This window comes from Oreochromis aureus, linkage group 9 (genome assembly GCF_013358895.1).
Source record: "Oreochromis aureus strain Israel breed Guangdong linkage group 9, ZZ_aureus, whole genome shotgun sequence".
NCBI classification, from domain to species: domain Eukaryota; kingdom Metazoa; phylum Chordata; class Actinopteri; order Cichliformes; family Cichlidae; genus Oreochromis; species Oreochromis aureus.
The window spans coordinates 627,780-646,918 of NC_052950.1; the positions used below are offsets into that span (position 1 = coordinate 627,780).

A 19,139-nucleotide genomic window follows, 5' to 3' on the forward strand; every position below is an offset into this window, starting at 1 on the left:
CAAAGATTGTATCAAGCACTTCAGTTGCTCAAATAGAGTAGAAAAGACCTACATAAGAACCAGTCCATTCACAGTTTGTCCAGTGTCTGCTAGCTAAAGGTACAGCCGCTGTATTTCACAGGTAGATAAAAAAAGAGCTAACTTCACTCAGAGATGGAGAAAGATAAGACAGACAGGACAGGAGAGAGAGCTTAAATTTAAGGGTAAGGACTGCTCAGTGGTGTTTGATAAACTGGAAATTTAAATGTGCTGCAAAACAAACTAGGGAAGACTAACTGTGCTAAAGGTTGCATGAAAATACTCTGCAGCTTACTGCAGGATAAATCGGTTAGCTTGCAATAATGTGATGGATTTGAAATAAAACACTGTGTGTGGCTGGTGCACAGTGGCTCTGGTGCTCATGGTCAGAGTTACATCAAGTATAGCAAAGATTTATTTGAAGTTAAGATGATGATGTCTGCATGCTCAATCATCCAGGTAAGTCTTCACTGAAGAAGTCACCTGGATGAGTGCCGAAACGTTTCTTCCGTTAAAAAAATTCTACGTCCAGATGAAGAGAATCACCCTTTAAGGATTAAGGTGATGATGCTTAGATTCATTCACTGACAGACAGCATAAACAGTGTACTGTCAGGGTAGAGGATGGAACATGTCTGTACTCTTACCCTCTCTAATTCTTTGCTAAATGGACTGGTGCTCATTTATGCTCTCACAGCACCCATTGAGACTCACTTTCATGCACTTTAGTGTAACTGTCACATACTCCGTTGCCTCAGGACAATTTAGCATCAGTCACTTGGCTAAAGACATATTAACATGTGGACGAGAGGAGCAGGGGATCAAACCACTGACCTTCTGATCAGTGGATGACCCTGAGCCATGCTCACGAGCCCCAGTTTGAAAGCCAGGGACAAGTCAAGCAGATTGTACTGTGGAGTCCTGGCAATCATGTGCATCTTACTTAGACACATACCACCCATCTAAATACTGTCACAGAGCAAGCATATCCTGCCATAGCAACAACACTCCCAACAGCAGCCGGCCTCTTCACTGCAAAAACTGCGCAGAAAACTATCTGCCAAAAACAACCGAGCATCCACACCATTCACCAGAACAAACTGAACCCTCATTTCAAATTGTGAGAAATTAGTAAAAATGAGCTCTGGTTCATTATTATTGCCTCTTTGCAGCCTTACACTGAGCTGAATTATAGCTCAAACTGAAATGAGTGGGAAGGAAAAGACACTGGATGACTGCTGTACTGCAGGCAGCCCAAAACAACAGCATGTATGTGGGAGTGCATATATGTGTGTCTTTGTCTATACATTCATCACACCCACACACACAGTTTCAAATGTCTTCCTTTCTGTTTCTGACAGTGGAATAATGCTCAGAGATGTAATGTAGTGATTCTTCAGCTGCTCTATGTATGTGCCAGTCCATCAGTACACATACTGGTTATTTAAAACCAGACCCCCGCTGAGGTGTTGCACACAGCTGACAGCTTAAAGGAATTAAAAGCTTACAGAATCAAGAGACCCTTTTGAGACATCTCAGTTCCACACGTACTACATTACATCAAAGTAACTGATGGTACAAAGTAGTTTGTAACACACTGGGGAGCTCTATATGCAGCACTCTGTCTGACAGAAGAGTATCTACCTGTGAAAGCCACATTCCACACAAAGCTTGAAATACATCACATATATTAATGTAGAGACAAACACAAACAGTACAAGGATACAAAGATCTACTCACCAGATTTGTGCTTTGTGTATCCTCGAGCAGCAGAAAGGGTACGGATGGTACGGCTCACTATTGCAGTGTACCGAGCATTACTGAGCCTGAGGTTTTGTCGGGAGATTGTGTAAGCTGAGAGAGATTCAGATTTACTGAGAAGATTCCCTCCCCCTCCTCCACCCTCCCTCCCTCTCTCTCACTCTCTCTTTCCCTCTCTGCTCTCTATGAGTCTGTCACAAGGCCCAGCCATGCGCCACAAATACCACTTGCCAAATAATTGCTCCACACATGTGAACCCCCCCGCCCCGTCCCCGTCCCCTTGATCCCACCCCAACACACCCACACACACACACACCGTGCATTAGAAACCTACCTACTTCATTTTGTTTTTAGCTCATGTCAGTGTTACGTTTTCTGAACTTCAGCACACTGTTGAACATTTTGCCATGCATTTTGTAGAGAATTCCCAATTTTAAAAAAAATTCTGGCTTTTATTTTTTGATATTAAAGACAATGATTAAACATTCAGGAGTGAGTGGAGGTGAATGACACAGTAAAAAATCATCTTAGGGCTTGTAGGCAAACCCTCGGCTACTGTGTAGGCAAAGTGGACCCTTTCTTCTTTAGCAGTCATCACTGTCACACTGAGTATCAAGATCAATGTATACAAAGCAAAGACTCTATTGATCTGTTCAGATGGCTTTTATGTGTTATTAATAGTTTTTGATTGACAACAGGCTGTTATGGATAGGCTAGTAAACTATAGTCATATGAAATCAATTTCATATACAGGGCATCAGAGGTTTTCACAGTTTTACTTTGGTCCAGGTTACACTATCATATGAATATGGAAAATTCTAGTGAATATGACCTTAGATTTTATAGTCTAAATACAGTGACTCTGTTACATATGGCTGAAAGGCCTGTTTCATATTTTAGATAAGTAAACCGATAACCAGGTAGAAATTACAGGTACATAATCATACAATACATCATGTAATCCACGATTTTCACTATTCAGTGGGGGAACCTACCTTAAATGTGTGTAATCTACCATATACTGCAGAGTGAAAATTATTTCTTTTTCTACTTTTTTGCCAGTTTATACGGCCCCATTCATTCTCTGCAGTAACCAGTCAGTTTAGGTTTTTGCTGAATGCCACCATCCAACTGCTGTTTTTCAAAGGCTCTATCTTTAGATTGGAGCAGCTACAACACTCCACTTCAGATGTTGCTATAGGAACAGGAGTGCCAACCACTATTGCCAGCATTACAGTAGTAATTGTGTGTTGATGAGCTGGGATAATAACGTGATGAGAATGGGTCTGCTAAAAATGACTGAGTGAAACTGGACTACCTGGCTCTATGTGGTGACAATATTTACAAGGAACTCAAAGCTTTCAATTTGATCTATGTAGCACCAAATCACAACAGTTGCCTCAAGGTGCTTTATATTGTAAGGTAGACCCTACAATAAGACAAAGAAAACAGAGAAAACTCGAACAATCATATCTTTGTGAGATGTGTGTTCCCCAGTATTCCTCTGATTCTGCATTTCTTTCCTTTTCCTTTTCTTTCCCTGTCCTTTATTATTTATCTTTTTTTTTTTACTTTTAAGTTATTACAATCAGAAAGGAGAGCACTGGGAGATGGGAAAGAAAAAGATGAAGAAAAGAGAAGTTGGGACGAGACAGAAGGAGAGGGAAAGAAGCAGCAGCATTGAAGCCCAACAGCCCAAACCCCGACCAGACGGCTTCCTCCTCCTCCTTGCTGTTGGCAAACAGAGAATGGGGGTGTGAAGACCCCATACTTCATTATGCTCTCTCATTGTGGTGTTGCTGTGTGACGTTCTAAAGTAGATTTAAAAACAGGGGAGGGGCATCGTACCAACAACCCTCTGCCAGACAGCAGCTGGTGTCAACACCGCCCCTACCGAGAACCTTCAGTGTCTACATGTATTTAAAATTGAGAGGTGGGCACCGGTGCCAGAGCTGAGGCTGAATAAACAGATCCTCCTCTAGGCGTGCCCACCCCCAAGGCCCTATATGTATGTTTTATGAGAGTGTGAGTAATGTGAATGTCTAAATTGTGGAATAAAATTTAGGCACAGGTGGCCAGGAGGGGCCACCTCAGTGACGCATCTGTACCTCAAGGAGCTGCATGTGTGGTGGTGTGATGGAGTGGGAATTAGAGCCAACTGGGGATGAGGAGGAAAGGATTGGCAGGGTCGGGGGTGGTGGAGTGGGCAGCACCCCCCGCTGACCCCGATAGGCACCCCCTTTCCCAGGAATCCATCAAGGGCAGGAGACCCGTGCATGGTCCTGTCGCTAATGACAGGACCATGTTGAGCTCTGCTGTACACTTGTCATTTAAATTAGCTGTGTTACATCAAGGACACATCTAAAACCTATAGGACACGGGCCCTTGAGGCCTGGAGTTGGACACCCCTCATCTAAATTTTAACTTTACACAACTTGCCTCATTCTCACAAGCACTTTTTACAATGCTCTTTCTATGTAAGTGTTTACTATCTAACATTCAAACACATTCATTCTCCAATGGATGCATCAGAGGGCAACTTGGGGTCAGTGACTTGCAAAGCAGACGGGGGAGTCAAACCACCAACCTTTTAGGAGGTTATCCTAAATGATACGTGAGCTACAGACACAGGAAGTGCAGGGTCATCCCAACCCCTCTGTTTTTCCCACATCTACTGAAAAATCACCTTGATCCTGGTGGTGAAAGGAAGGATGATATGCAGGGGATCATACTGAGCAGCCAAAACTTGGTAGATATTTCTCATTGTAGAAACACTGTAAGTCATGGGTCGATGCTTGAAGCCTAGATGGTCAGTGTCGTAGCACTAGCATGGGAACAGGGTGGATTCTTTATCCTCTGTTTTGTCATGGGAAAGCCATAGTTCTAATTTGGCAGATCTAACCTCTAGTGGAAGATCTAGTGGAACGACTTCAGGCTAATTGCTCGCCCCTCTGGTGGCTATAAGCTCTCTCAGCTTGTTGAGGAGATGGCAGGTTTCTGTAGCTAATGGAAAGCTCTGTAAGCAGTTGTCCAAATAGATGCACCTCTGGAATCTTATGTCCTCCTCCAGTAGGCTATGTGTTAAGCCAGGATGCACAACAAAGACTGCAAGTAGTCCCAAATCAAAGTATCTGCCTGCCACTTGCATACCTCAGGGGTTTCTTCCCTCTTCACTGTGTGCCACTGCATTTTCCGCCACTGACAGCAACACTGTACTCCCTAAAATGAAGGAGTACACCCAACAGGGAGGGACTCAACGCTGGACCACGCAGTAACCATTCAGACCTCTGTACTGGAAGGAACTGTTAAATAATATACGATCTTTGGCTTTGTAGTTGACTTTATGGTGTGGGATGTACCAACTTTCTCCAGTCAAGGTGGTCTCAGAGAGAAATTTGGTCACAGGAACTGCAATCACTAGCTTAACAATCTCAGTATTATATGTAGCTGCCTAGCCAGGGTCTTTTGCAAGATGTCTATCCATGCTCCTGAGGCTAGTCATCACAGCGTCCTTAGGGGCTTGGAAGCAGGTAAAGTCCTTCTTGCTTAGCAAGTGGTGTAGCATAGCAAAAGATAACATTCACCTCCACCCTGGGTGTCTTGGTCTCCAGAAGGTTGATGGTTTCTTGATCTTCTCAGATCTAGTTACCTGCTTCTCACAGCGGTAAGGTAAAATGTCAAACTGCCACAACCTCTCCATATTTCTATGGAGTTCTAGCTCGCCTGGGCTAAGGGAGAGGAAAACTGTTGCGAAACTGTTGCACCAGTTAAATTGACCCTTTCAGCACCCATCCCAAGTTAGTCTTAATGGCAGCTGGACTCTCCAGGGGTCTAAAATGAACTGGTGCAGTAGATGTTATAAGGTGAGTGTGATCAGCACCAATAAGCAGCAAGGGATGTAGCTGGCCAAAGGACCGCAAGGGAAGATCTTTGAGGTGCTTGTATTTTGTCATAAGAGATGCAGGAGAGGACTGGTCAGTCAGTCCAGGTCATTTAGAAGTGAAAGCCACAGTAATCTGGAAGGTCTTATGATCCTGGGCTGCAGGTGATATCATTAATGAAACAGAGGAGTCATTGATGGTTTGGACACCTTGCAGATCATTCGTAGAGCTAAGCACTCATCTGCACCTTGAATACCGAGTGTCATAACAGCGGTGGAGAGTAGGTTGGTGCGCTCTGAACATCACTGAGTACTGCATGAGTGTTGAGAGTCTTTGGTTGGTGGTTGAGCAAGACATTTCTGCTGTTGAGTTTAGCAGGCAGGAATCCTCCCAAACACTCTTTGCGTTAACCTTATGTAAGATCTGGAGGTGACAACCCTTGCAGATGTTACAAGGCTTCCTTAGTGTACACTAATGTCCGCAGCGCCAACAGCTATGATTAATCCACTGAACACTTTGAAGTTGGTGCATTGATTAAGGTAGTGATCATCTTTGATGCAACAGGGACAGAAGGCCTTAGGTGAAACTTTACTGTTAGGTCACTGGTTCAGGTTAGAGGAGGCAGGCGGTACATTGTTCCAAGTTGGCGGCTCATCGGTCAGCAAAACTCTGATCCGATCTCACCTGGCAACTTATTCAGAAGTTGCTCCACGTGTGACCCACATCTCAACTCAGCTTTACCTTCTGGGCTAAGGTGTGCTAGGCATGCAATATTCACAAAACAAATCTCTCAAATGCTCCACTGTGTGAGCCTATCATTACACAGGAGCTCCACAGTAAGGCCTCTGAGAATGAGGATAGTGGTTCACTAGTACATGCAACAGAAGGAGTCTGAGCAGAAGACTGGCAGTGAAGTTATCAGGATTGTGTGACCTTCCCTACTCTGGAGGAAGGATTAGGAGGCCATTACTGAGTCAAAACTGGATACAGCAGGATAAGGATGGGATTTCTGTATGCTCTTGGGATTCGCTTTTAACCCGTACTGGCTAACTGGCTCCTGAGGTGACTTTGAGGGCTCTCTTTCCCATGGCTGATGGTACGGAGATGACTAGAGTGGGCAATCAGGCTGTAGAAGTGGATTGACAGGGGAGAAAATATGAAGTCATCTGTCTCCTTCACCAAGGGCAAGCTTTCTTGAGGGGATGAATTAGATGCATGAAGTGAGTCCAACATTTCCTATCAACTTTGACTCATAGGGCTGGAGCCACTACAGGATGATGGAGTTGCCATCTGTGCTCCTTCCTCCAATCTGGGCTGTTCCTTGTCCATGGCTACTGCTACTTGATCTGCTGAGTGAAGGGGTAGAGAATGCTTAAGATTTCTGTAGCCTACTCTCAGATCATCGTCCTGAAGATAGGCAGGGGGTGTATTTGGCGACGTAGCCTGACTGCTTGGGGCTGGGAGAAAAATGGTTGCATGTTAAAAGGTTACTTCTCATTCCATGAAATGATACCACCTCCGGCTTGAAGGACCAGTATTGAATAGAGATAGCAGATTTGACTGGGTCCAGTTGCTGCGTCCGCACAGAGGATGGTTACACAGATTTATTCACCAATGAGACCGGTGTCAGGCAAGGGTGTATCCTCTCTCCCTTCCTCTTCCTTCCATCGACTTTGTTATGTGGACTGCCATGGACCAAGATGGCTTTGGGATACCTTGGCATCCACCAACACACCTGAAGGACCTCGACTTTGCAGATGACATTGCTTTGTTGGCTGATGTCCGGAAAAACATGAATGCCATGACATCAAGCTTGGAGAAAGAGGCAGCCAAAGTGGGCTTGTGGATCAGTGGAAACAAGACCAAGGTCATGAGGATAGGTTACGTGACGACATAGGACCCCACTACGGTAGGACTGCAACCGCTGGAAGAGGGGAATCCATTCACCTACCTGGGCAGCATCCTTGCAAGTGATGGAGATGTTGACTATGATCTCGTGTGTCAGATTGTAAAAGCAGGTGCGGTCTTTCAGCGGCTCCGGCCGATCTGGTCGACCCCAAAGATCGATCTGGCGACAAAGATTCGTCTGCTCAACTCCATCATTGTACCTCCCGCGATCTACACTTGTGAGACGTGGAAAACATCAGCCAAAATTGCCAAAAGACTCAATGTTTCCCAGCAGTGATAGCTAAGACGGATCCTGGGGGTCTCCTACCGGGACCATATTACCAACGAAGAAGTACACTGTCGGACTGTCACACGTCCCCTCCAGGACATTGTAACCGAGCGGTGTGTGTGCTTTGGAGGTCATGTTCTACGCCAACCCTCACACCGACTGCCCAAGATCTTAATCATGTGGAACCCACCCCATGGAAGACGCAAACCAGGCCGCCCCCATAAAACAAGGTGGAGGACTTTCTTCGATGATTTACGCACCATAGACATTGTGTGGGATGAGGCCAAAGCAGCTGCAGCTGATCGAGTATGCTGGCGGACATTTGCTGCCCAATGCACTGAACGGCGCAGGAGAACCTAATGCTATGTATATAGGGTAGATCTCTTAAACAGTGTCTTCCTAGTGTGTTGGTTAGAACACACAGCAGCCCATCAAAATGCAGTCTAAGAATTTATTCATGCTTCAGCATTGTAGAGCACCATAACAGCAGTAGGAATGGCAGTGTGAGAGAGGTCTGAAAGTAAACAAACCACGAAATAACATTTACCATTAACAAAGTTCAATATACCGATAAATATGAATATAACATCCTAAGTTACTTAAACAACTATCAAAAGTTCTTAAAACAGTATTATTCTAGAGCTTTGCCTCTAAGTTGCCCAGCTCTATAGGAATTAGGGTATTCATACTCAAATATAATCTAACAGTGCCATCTAGTGGCTACAGCGGCCAATAGCAAGATCAACATCCCTCTATATCCCCATCCACAAATGAGTTTTCGAGCTAGCCACTAGTTTTACAGCTAATATAAACATCATGAAACTATAATAAAGTTAAAGAAAATTTATAACATCTAACTAGGATAACAGTTACAACTACACAAAATCTACATTAAGAGAAATAACTCTTCACACGGATAAAGTGTCAGTATTATTTACCAGAACCACGAACCATTCAAGATTCAAGATTCAAAGTGTTTATTATCATGTGTACAGAAGAAATAGCATTTCTCTGTTCAATGAAATTCTTCCTTTGATGTCCATACACAAATGCCAAGTTAGGTAGGGTTGAAGAAACGAGATAAATAAGGATAAAAATATAACAAGATATTAAGATAAATAAAAGTAACGATAAAAACTAGTGAATGACAAATAAATAATTACAAAATAAGTAAATGAAGACAAGTGAGGTATGGGGTTGTCAATGTAAAAGGATGTACAAATGAGCTTAATGTACAAAAGAACTTAGTGTGCAAATTGTCCTGATGTGCAAATTGCAGTTGAGGTAGGTCAGCTGTTCAGGAGTCTGATAGAAGTGGGGAAGGAGTTGTTGAGTCTGGATGTTCTGGATTTCACACTTCTAAACCTTCGTCTCGAGGGCAGAAGTGTGAACAGTCCGTGTTGGGGGTGTGTGGGGTCTTTGAGGATGGAGGCAGCTCTCCTCTGGACTCTGCGATGGTAGATGCTCTGCAGAGAGGGCAGCGGAGTCCTGATGATCTTCTCCGCAGTAGTTATCACTCTCTGCAGACATTTGCAGTCCATAGCAGTAGTGCTGCCGTACCATGCAGTGATGCAGCTGGTCAGTGTGCTCTCCACAATGCAGCTGTAGAGCCTGTTGAGGATCTTGGCTGACATCCCAAATTTCCTCAGCCTCCTCAGGAAATACAGTCGCTGCTAAGCCTTCTACACCAGCTGTGTGGTGTTCAGTGTCCAGGTGAGGTCCTCACTGATATGAACGCCCAGGCACCTAAAGCTGCTCACCCTTTCCACTTCACTCTCCCGGATAAACAGCGGCTGGTGAGGCCTCCTTTTCTTCTTCCTCATGTCCACTATCATCTCCTTTGTCTTGTCAGTGTTGAGGGTGAGGTTGTTGTCCTCACACCATGACACCAGACCGGCCCACTCTCTCCTGTAAGCCGCCTTGTCTCCTCCAGTGATGCGACCGATCACTGCAGTGTCATCCGCGAACTTCAAAATGATGTTATCTTTGTTGGAGGCGACACAGTCGTGGGTGTACAGGGTTTAGAGGATGGGGCTGAGGACGCAACCTTGTGGAACTCCAGTGTTTGTGGTAAGGCTGGCTGAAGTCTTATTGCAGATCCTGTCAGACTGGGGCCTGCCAGCCAAAAAGTTCTGTAGGCAGTCACAGAGGGTGGGGCGCAGGCCGAGTTTTGCCAGCTTGTGGATGACTTTGTAAGGGATGACTGTGTTGAAGGCGGAGCTATAATCAACAAAGAATACCCTGATGTAGGAGTCATTATTTTCCAGGTGGGAGAGTGAGTAGTGAAGGGCAGCAGCGATGGCGTCTGACGTGGACCTGTTGGGCCAGGAGGCATACTGCAGGGGATCCAGAGTGTCTGGAATATTGGTCTTAATGTAGGCCAGCACCACTCTCTCAAAGCACTTTGCAATGATTGGAGTGAGTGCAACTGGTCTGTAGTCATTTAGGGAGGTGGCTGGGCTTTTCTTGGGGAGAGGGTTCAAGCATGTGGGAACGATGCTCTGACTGAGGGAAAGGTTAAAGATGGAGGTAAGAACATCAGCCAGCTCGTTAGCACATTCTCTGAGGGCCCATCCAGGGATGTTGTCTGATCCTGCTGCCTTGCGGAGGTTGATCTTCCTCAGGACCTTGTGCACTTGGTCTATTGAGACCGCTGGCGGGGGAGAGGGTTGGATAATCTGGGGGTTCTGGGAGGTCTTGGAGTTCTGGAGGGTCTGGAAGGTCTCAAAGCGGGTGTAAAACACGTTGAGATCATCCGGCAGACCACCTGCAAAGCTGATGGTGTTGGTGGTGGCCCTATAGTCTGTGATGTGCTGCAGGCCTTGCCACATCTGCCTGGGGTCAGCAGAAGAATAGAAGCCATCCAGCTTCTCTCTGTACTGCCTCTTAGCCACTGTAAGGGCTTTTCTCAGTTCGTACTTCGCAGCGTTGTACTCCGTCTCATTGCCTGATCTGAATGCAAGAGAGCGACTGTGTCGTACCTGACTGTTGATCCAGGGCTTCTGGTTGGGGAACTTTTGATTTGTGTGGTGGGCACAATATTGTCAATGCAGGTGCTGATGTACCCAGTCACATATTCAGCATAGTCCTATATGTTGACAGAACAGTTCTTCTTAGTGGCTGCAGTTTGAAACACATCCCAATCTGTTCGAGCAAAACAGTCCTGCAGGATGTTCTCAGTCTCTGGGGTCCAGAGTTTAACAGGTCTGGTGACAGGGTTTGATTGTTTGAGTTTCTGTCTGTAAGCCGGGTACATGAACAGAGAGATATGGTCGAATTGTCCAAAGTAGGGGCGTGGAGCAGCCCTATATGAACCGTGGATGTTGCTGTAAACATGATCCAGGGTGTTCTTGTCACGGGTAGGAATGGCCACATATTGGTGATATTTGGGGAGTACAGTCCGTAAGTTGCACTTATTGAAGTCATCAGGCAGCGTCTGAATGACTTGTCTCTAATGCACTGATGACTTTGTGGAGTTTGCCGAGCGTTGCTGCAGAGCCAGCTTGCGGCGGGATGTAAACAATGGCCAAAAACATAGCTGAGAACTCCTGCGGCAGAAAGTAAGGGCGGCATTTCAGCATTAGAAACTCCACGTCTGGCGAACAGTACTTGTGGACAGTCTACACTTCTCCACACCACGAGTTGTTAATAAACGCAAATACACCTCCCCCAAAAGCCTTACCGGAGTCTGCGGTCCGGTCTCCTCGGTGTACGGAGTGAGTCTGCAGCTGGACGGCGCATTCCGGGACTTTATCTCAAAGCCAGGTCTCGGTGAAAATAAGAGAGCAGCATTCTCTTATCTCCCACTGTGTTGTGATCCTGGCTCATATTTTGTCTAATTTGTTTGCCAGGCACTGCACGGTGGCCAGTAAGAGGCTGGGTAGCGGTGGTCGGCTAGCCCGAGCTTTTAGCCTAGCATGAAGCCCTCCCCTTTTGCCTCGTTTGCGTCGCCGTCTCCGAAGCGCTCTCCTGGAGTCGGCTGGCTCACTTGGGCTCGGTGCTTTGTGGCCTTTCTGGGAGGGGTGGCGGTGGCACTGGCTGCCGGGGCGAACAATGGCTGAAACTTCCGGTGGCAGAGCTGAAAGCTCCATGGGTAAGAAAAGAGTAAAGTCCAGATAATTGTGTGAGTTACCGATGTCTATTAGTGCCTGTCTCGTGTATGTTAACAGTGCACAACACTTGTCCACTGGAAAAAGAACAGTGAACACACAAAAAACTAAAGAAAGTCGGCATTTGTGAGTGGAGCGAGCAAACACGTCTGCCTCGAGGGGCGCCATGATGAAACCATGAAGTCTGTATCACATTAATCACATATAAGTCTTAAATATTCGCATAAGAGGCACATGACCAAGAACAATATGTGAAAATGAATAACTAACATGTGCAGCAATGATGCACACTACACACACACACACGATTTCTCCACTACAGTCCACCTTAGCCTCCACTTCAGCATCTGACCTCACCACGAAGCTGCTCATGTGTGCCGGGAGCATGCTCAGAAGATCAGTCTTCCTAAGATAGACATTACATATTTTTAATTTTAATTTTTTTCTGTAAAATCACACTGAAAATACCATTTATTTTAATTACCATAACATCATTTTCCCTCTAAATTAACATTATGCTGAATCATACCGTTAAGGTTTGTGTATAAAACCTCTGACCATTCAGAAAATTCAGATTTTAATTTATACATAAACAAGATGTGAAAAACACGGATATTCGTTTAATAATTTTGACTTCAAGGTAAAGTTTGTATTACAACTGTAGCAATTAGTCCATTAACCAATTTGATGAGTTACAGAAATATATTAGGCAATTACTTTGATTAATGGTTCCGGTTCTTTTCAGAGAAGAAAATGCAAAACATTGTGTTGTTATTTAGTCTATATGTATAACTGATGTGTCATAGCTGTATGGCACATTGAATATCTGAGCTTTTAGAGCATGTGTCATACAAAAATATTTTTTTCATGCACCAAAATTTTCTTTTTATTACAGTCCAATGATGTCTATCTGATTGGTTCAGGGTAAGGGCTGAACCTATTAAAATAACACAAAGAAGATGATACCAGTGTTCCTTAAATACTTTCTATCGATGATATATTGAATACCGTTTACATGAGTTAAAATCACAGCCGGCATAGAGAGGATATCTGGGCGAGGGTTTGGAAGTCGTTGCCTTTCTGTGGGGGGTTGGAGAGCTGTTTGCAAACTGTCTATAAAAGTTGTTAAAATTACTGCAGTGATTTATCAGAGATGTGCAGAGCGCTGAGGGAGAGTTTAAAAAATACAGGTAGTTCACAGTGGGCAATTTAAGTGATGCAATCCATACATTATTATTAAAACTACTGTTAAGAGACAGACTTAATATATTTAGCAAATTGTGTTATGTTTATTCATCGTCAGGATTCAGATGGTTCCTGCAGTTTTTGCATGACGTCACATGATGATGATGATGAAGCTAATTTGGACTGGAGGACCAGAAGAGTCAAGGAATTGAGAAATGGTAATCTGATAATCTGATAGCTACTCCAGAAGCTAATCCCATAGTTAATCCTAGAGCTAATCCATTTGCTAACATAATAGCTAATCCTTGCGCTAACAGTGGAATCGTCATTTTAAATGTCAGAAATAATTCTTTGATTTTTTTAAAACTATTTACTTATTTCTTTTTTAAATTGTATTTTAAAACAAATTTGGAAAATCTGCTCTATAATTTGAAATACAAAAATGCTTTGTGAAGTTTTTGTTAAGAGTTTAATTTTTTTGTCACATCCATTTTCGATTTATCAGTGGATATAATAATTGTGCTTGAGATCCTGTTTCTCTTTATTCTTTCTTCTACCTTATTATTCTAGTTGCTCAGACCGTTGATGGTTAACTACTCCCTCAGTTTTCAGCTGATTTTCACCATTCAAACTTTAAACTGTTCTGCTCCTGCTAATGCCTGCTATATCTTTTGGTGCTCGTGACTTTTATACTTTTTCAGATATTAAGCTTTTTATGCCATTTTTTGGCACGTTTTGATCAATGGGACCACATTATCAGTGTGATCACCAGTTTAGCTGATTCACCTCTTTTTAGCACAAATTTAAGCTTCCTCACCTCTTTTCAGCAGAAAGTTAAACTTTTTCAGCTCTTTTCAGCAGCCTGCACATTTTTTCTCTCATCATATCTTTTAGTCCCATGCGAACCAGTTTGGCTCAGTGAAATGAGCAGCTACCTTGAGACCAGGTGGTGCAGGTTTGAATCCTACCTGTGGCTCGTCCAGCACATCTTCCCTCCTTGCACTCATTCTGCTTTCTTGACACTCTTCAGTGTACCCTTTCAAATAAAGCTGTCTTCAGCGAATGCTTCAGCTTCTTCAGCTTCTACACCTCTTTTCAGCAGATATTTCTGCTCCTTGACCACTTTTCAGTAGACTGTTCAGCTTTTTACCTTTTCAGCATAAAGTTCTGCTTCTTTGCCAATTTTCAGCAGACAGTTCAGCTTCTTTACCTCTTTTCAGCAGAAACTTCTGCTTCTTCAGCTGTTTTCCGCAGATTCCACTATATGGCATTCACATTGCATTTTCGCAGGAAATGCAACTTTTTCTAGTTCTGTTTGAAATATTGATTTATAAGTAGTTTTTTCATTTTGAATTAATTCTTTATTTTGATGCACATGGCTCTTTTGGTCCTCCATACTAGCCCACCCGGGACCCTAATAAGGGCAATCATAAGCCAATGGATGGATGAAATAAAGAAAAAAAATCTAAAAGTTTACTAAGGTCTCTGAAGATTGATTAGCTCTGTATGTATTTAAAAATTTTATTAAATATTTTGGGATTCAAACACTTAGTTTTAAAACAGGAAGTATAAAGTTACCATGACTTTACTGAAACAGCCTACGCTGTTCTCGCTGAACTGAGTACATTTTGTAACTTTGAGTATATTTTGAAAGTCTGACTTCAAACTGCTTGAAAACCTGTTTGGCCACAATGTTTATTCAATCTCCCACAGTTTAAAAGCAGAAAACTGTTTGGCAGCCTCTTACTTAAAGATTTAAAGCAGGGGTGTCAAACCTACGGCCACATTCAGCCCAGGACAGAAGTCTAACCAGTCCACGAGATTATTTCACATGTCAGTTATTAATGGCCTGTCATTCTCAGGACTCTTCAGCCCTGCTAAGAATCCATGCAGGCAGGGGTGGGACTTTATTTTGATGGGCACACTATGCAGCTAATCCCATTCAAAGACAGACTGGGATCATAAGATTATGTGAACGAAGGGGGGCAGACGTCCGAAGACAGTAAGTGGGAGGTGCTTTCTGTGTATGATCTGTGAAGACAATGTGGATATCCCCAGCTCCTCTAAGAACAATCTTCATCCCTGTCTTCTTTGCTGGTTCCAGGAGGAAGTTGAAAAAGTGCCAGGATGAGAAAGACCATGTATCATATCTCTTGGGCGTCCACTTCAGTCCTTCCCATCACTCACCGAACGCCTCCTCATGTACACGTGTCCTTTGCAAAATCAGCTGTATGGCACATCCCTGTATAACACTGAAAACGAGCGATTCTGACACTCGTTCTCAGTGTTTCAGTTTGTCAGTCACCTTAAGAATAATCATATTGCCAAATTCCTGATTTACAATGCCATTAATTCCCAATTAAATAATATGTATCCAGTATTTATGAAGTAATTCTTTGGTGTCATTCTTTATTTAGTAACAAGGAAGGAAGGATGCATTTGTGGGAGTATCCAAACGTATGGACGACATGGACCAGAAAACTCACTGAGCTCCTGTAGACTACTCGCTCTACCTCATGAGCCACAGTCACCCCAAGCTGATTGAAGGATGCAGGCCCTGAATTTAGTGAAGTGACCTGAAAGTATCTCATGTGCTAACTATAATAAGCATTCCCATGCTTACCAAGGATTTTGCTTCCCTGATTACTTCCTTTAGCATAGGATGAACTCGGACCATCAGAGCATTCATGAAAATAATCAGTAAAACTGACAAAATGGTGCACAAACAAATGTTCTGTATAATTCCATTTGAATTGACGTCAGTAGGTGTCTTACAGCCTTAAGACTTCCATACATTCACTGGGATAAATGATAGATGGTCACTGGAGTCATCAGAGTTTAAAATGATGTAACAACTGATTCATCTTTTCACTGTTTAGGATAAACAATGGATAACTACAGCTCAGAATAACAAGAAGAGACTGTAACAATAGCTACATATACTAATACATGATTAGTGAATTGAATATTTTCCACTGTTACAGTTTTTACATCCAAGTATTCGTGACCCATGATACTGAAATAGTGCTCTTTTGACTAGATGGCAACAGTTTGCAGCTTCCAGGTGTTTCGATGTCAAAGCCACAGTGTTTGAGATAGTGTGGGGGAAAAATTCATACATTTCGGTTTGTTACAGTTTCACAAATTTCCATGACACTGTTTTCATTATGCTGTTGTCTCTGAAAGACAAAGGTTTTAGGGGCTCAGTCCTTCTGTGTTGTTCAGTTTCATTCATTGTGTCTACTAACAGCTCTTTGAGAATCACCTAAAGATAACTTAACACTAGCTTTACTAAACCTGCGCAAATTTGCGTAACTTCCCTAAACCCAACACCCCCTAGAATTACTGGGTTTTTTATTTTCTGGTGCAAGTCCCGAGGTGTTAAGCACCCCTGCTGAGATTTTCACAGGTCGTCAGCTCGTTTCTCCTCCAGCTTTTGTTGTGCAAACCACCCATTATACTCATTATATAACCGCTATTATACCAAGATGGCGGCGCGTGAACAACGCGAGGCTCAGTGTCTCTCCAGAATCTGCTATTTAGCGGTTTTTTATCTACTTTTAACTGGATTATTCATCCAGAATTGCTGTGTGTTGCTGACCTACGGCAGACAAGAGCTTCTGGACATCTGGACTCATAACTCCAACAGTCTTATCGCCGATGTCCGACTCATCCCAGAGATCTCCAGAACACCGGAGGCTGCCCACTCTCCCCGGCCAGGCGGAAGTGCACGCAGACGGCGCCGAGAACGTAAACAAAGGCGAGGTAGGCGCGGAGGACTACGGGCTAAGCTAAAGCTAACACCACACCGGTTGCCTTTACCCAGTATTTTCCTCACCAATGTCCGTTCTCTGGCAAACAAAATGGATGAGATACGGCTCTCCATCACTAACAACACACGGATTATGGACTCAAATGTCATGTTTTTCACCGAAACATGGTTGAACAACAGCTGCCCGGACAATGCTATCGAGTTAGCAGGACGCCACACACACCGAGCCGACAGGCTAGCAGATGATTCCGGCAAGACCAGAGGTGGAGGTTTGTGCATTTATATTAACAATGGTGCATGAACTCCACTACTACTGAGAGTCACTGCTCACCTAATGTGGAGTTTTTAATGGTCAAATGCAGACCTTATTATCTCCCCAGAGAGCTCACTTCTATCATACTCACTGCAGTATATATCCCCCCCGACGCTAATGCTAGGTTGGCCATGAAAGAACTTTCTGCAGCCATTAACAAACACCAGAATAAACACCCCGAGGCTGCTTTTATTGTTGCTGGCGACTTCAACCACACCAACTTAAAGACAGTCCTCCCCAGATTCCACCAACATGTCTCCTGCCACACCAGAGGAGACAAGACTTTAGACCATGTGTATTCCAACCTGGCTGGAGCCTACAAAGCAACACCCCTCCCCCACATTGGACAATCGGACCATCTCTCCCTGTTCCTCACACCTAGGTAGTCACCACTCATCCAACGTGTGAAACCTGCTGTGAGGACAATTAAAATGTGGCCAGAGGGGACAGACGCAGTGCTCCAGGACAGATTTAAAAACACAGACTGGAATATGTTCACCCACACAGACCTGGACCAGTACGCCTCATCTGTACTGGATTACATCTCCGAAACCACAGACAGTGTCACCACCCAGAAACGGATCACCATGTACCCCAACCAGAAGCCTTGGATGAACCGGGATGTTCGTCTCCTCCTGAAGGCCTGCAACACTGCCTTTAGGTCAGGAGATGCACACGCCTACAGTACAGCCAGGGCTAATCTAAAGAAGGGCATCAAAAAAGCCAAACACCATTACAAAAACAAGGTAGAAGAACACTTCTCCAACTCCAACCCCCGACACATGTGGCAAGGACTCCAGACCATTACAGTCTACAGGACCACCAAACCCTCCCCTGCATCCTCTGACTTCCTCAATGAGTTCAACAACTTTTATGCTCGTTTTGAGCGAGGGAACCCCACAACCACAACCAAAACAGACACGACGCCAGACCACCAACCTCTGACTCTCTCCCCCACCGATGTAGGAGCAGTGCTGAGCAGGATCAATGTCCACAAGGCTGCAGGTCCTGATGGTATCCCCGGGCGTGTTCTCAGAGTGTGTTCTGGGGAGCTTGCAGGAGTGCTCACAGACATATTCAACCTGTCCTTGGCCCACGCTGTGGTACCGGCCTGCTTCAAATCCACCTCCATCGTCCCAATACCCAAAAACTCCAACCCATCTAGCCTCAATGACTACCACCCAGTAGCACTCACCCCCATCATCACTAAGTGCTTAGAGCAGCTGGTCTTAGCACATTTCAAATCCTGTCTCCCCCCCACCCTGGACCCCCACCAATTTGCATACCGCCAGAACAGGAGCACAGAGGATGCAGTCTCCATCGCACTGCACTCTGTCCTCTCACACCTGGACAACAACAACACCTACGCCAGAATGCTGTTTATAGACTTCAGTTCAGCATTCAATACAATCCACCCCTCACAACTCATCAGGAAACTGACAGACCTGGGCATCAGTTCCCTCATCTGCAAATGGTTACTGGACTTCCTGACCAACCGCCTCCAACATGTCCGGCTGGATAACCGCTGCTCATCAACAATCACAATGAACACCGGTGTACCACAAGGCTGTGTGATGAGCCCTTTCCTCTACTCCCTCTTCACCCACGACTGCAGACCTGCTGATGGTTCCAACACCATCATTAAGTTTGCAGATGACACCACGGTGATTGGCCTCATCAGTGACAACGATGAGACCGCCTACAAGGAGGAGGTGGATCGTCTGGCTGAGTGGTGCAACAGAAACAACCTGCTGCTTAACACTGAGAAGACTAAGGAGCTCATCGTGGACTACAGGAGGAATGCTGACCCACATCCACCCATCCACATTAAGGGGATGGCTGTGGAGCGTGTGAGCAGCTTCAAGTTCCTGGGAGTCCACATCTCCGAGGATCTCATCTGGATGACCAACTGCTCCAAGCTGGTC

General features: G+C 44.5%; 1 protein-coding gene across 1 annotated transcript in view; it reads right to left on the reverse strand.

Moving 5' to 3' along the window:
• palmdb (palmdelphin b) overlaps positions 1 to 1,848 on the reverse strand; it is an 80,016-nt gene extending 78,168 nt beyond the window's left edge. The window contains exon 1 of the mRNA XM_039617716.1: positions 1,758 to 1,848. The gene's annotated coding sequence lies outside the window, so the exon portion shown is untranslated. The remainder of the gene's footprint in view (positions 1 to 1,757) is intronic.
• Between the last annotated feature and the right edge of the window lie 17,291 nt (positions 1,849 to 19,139).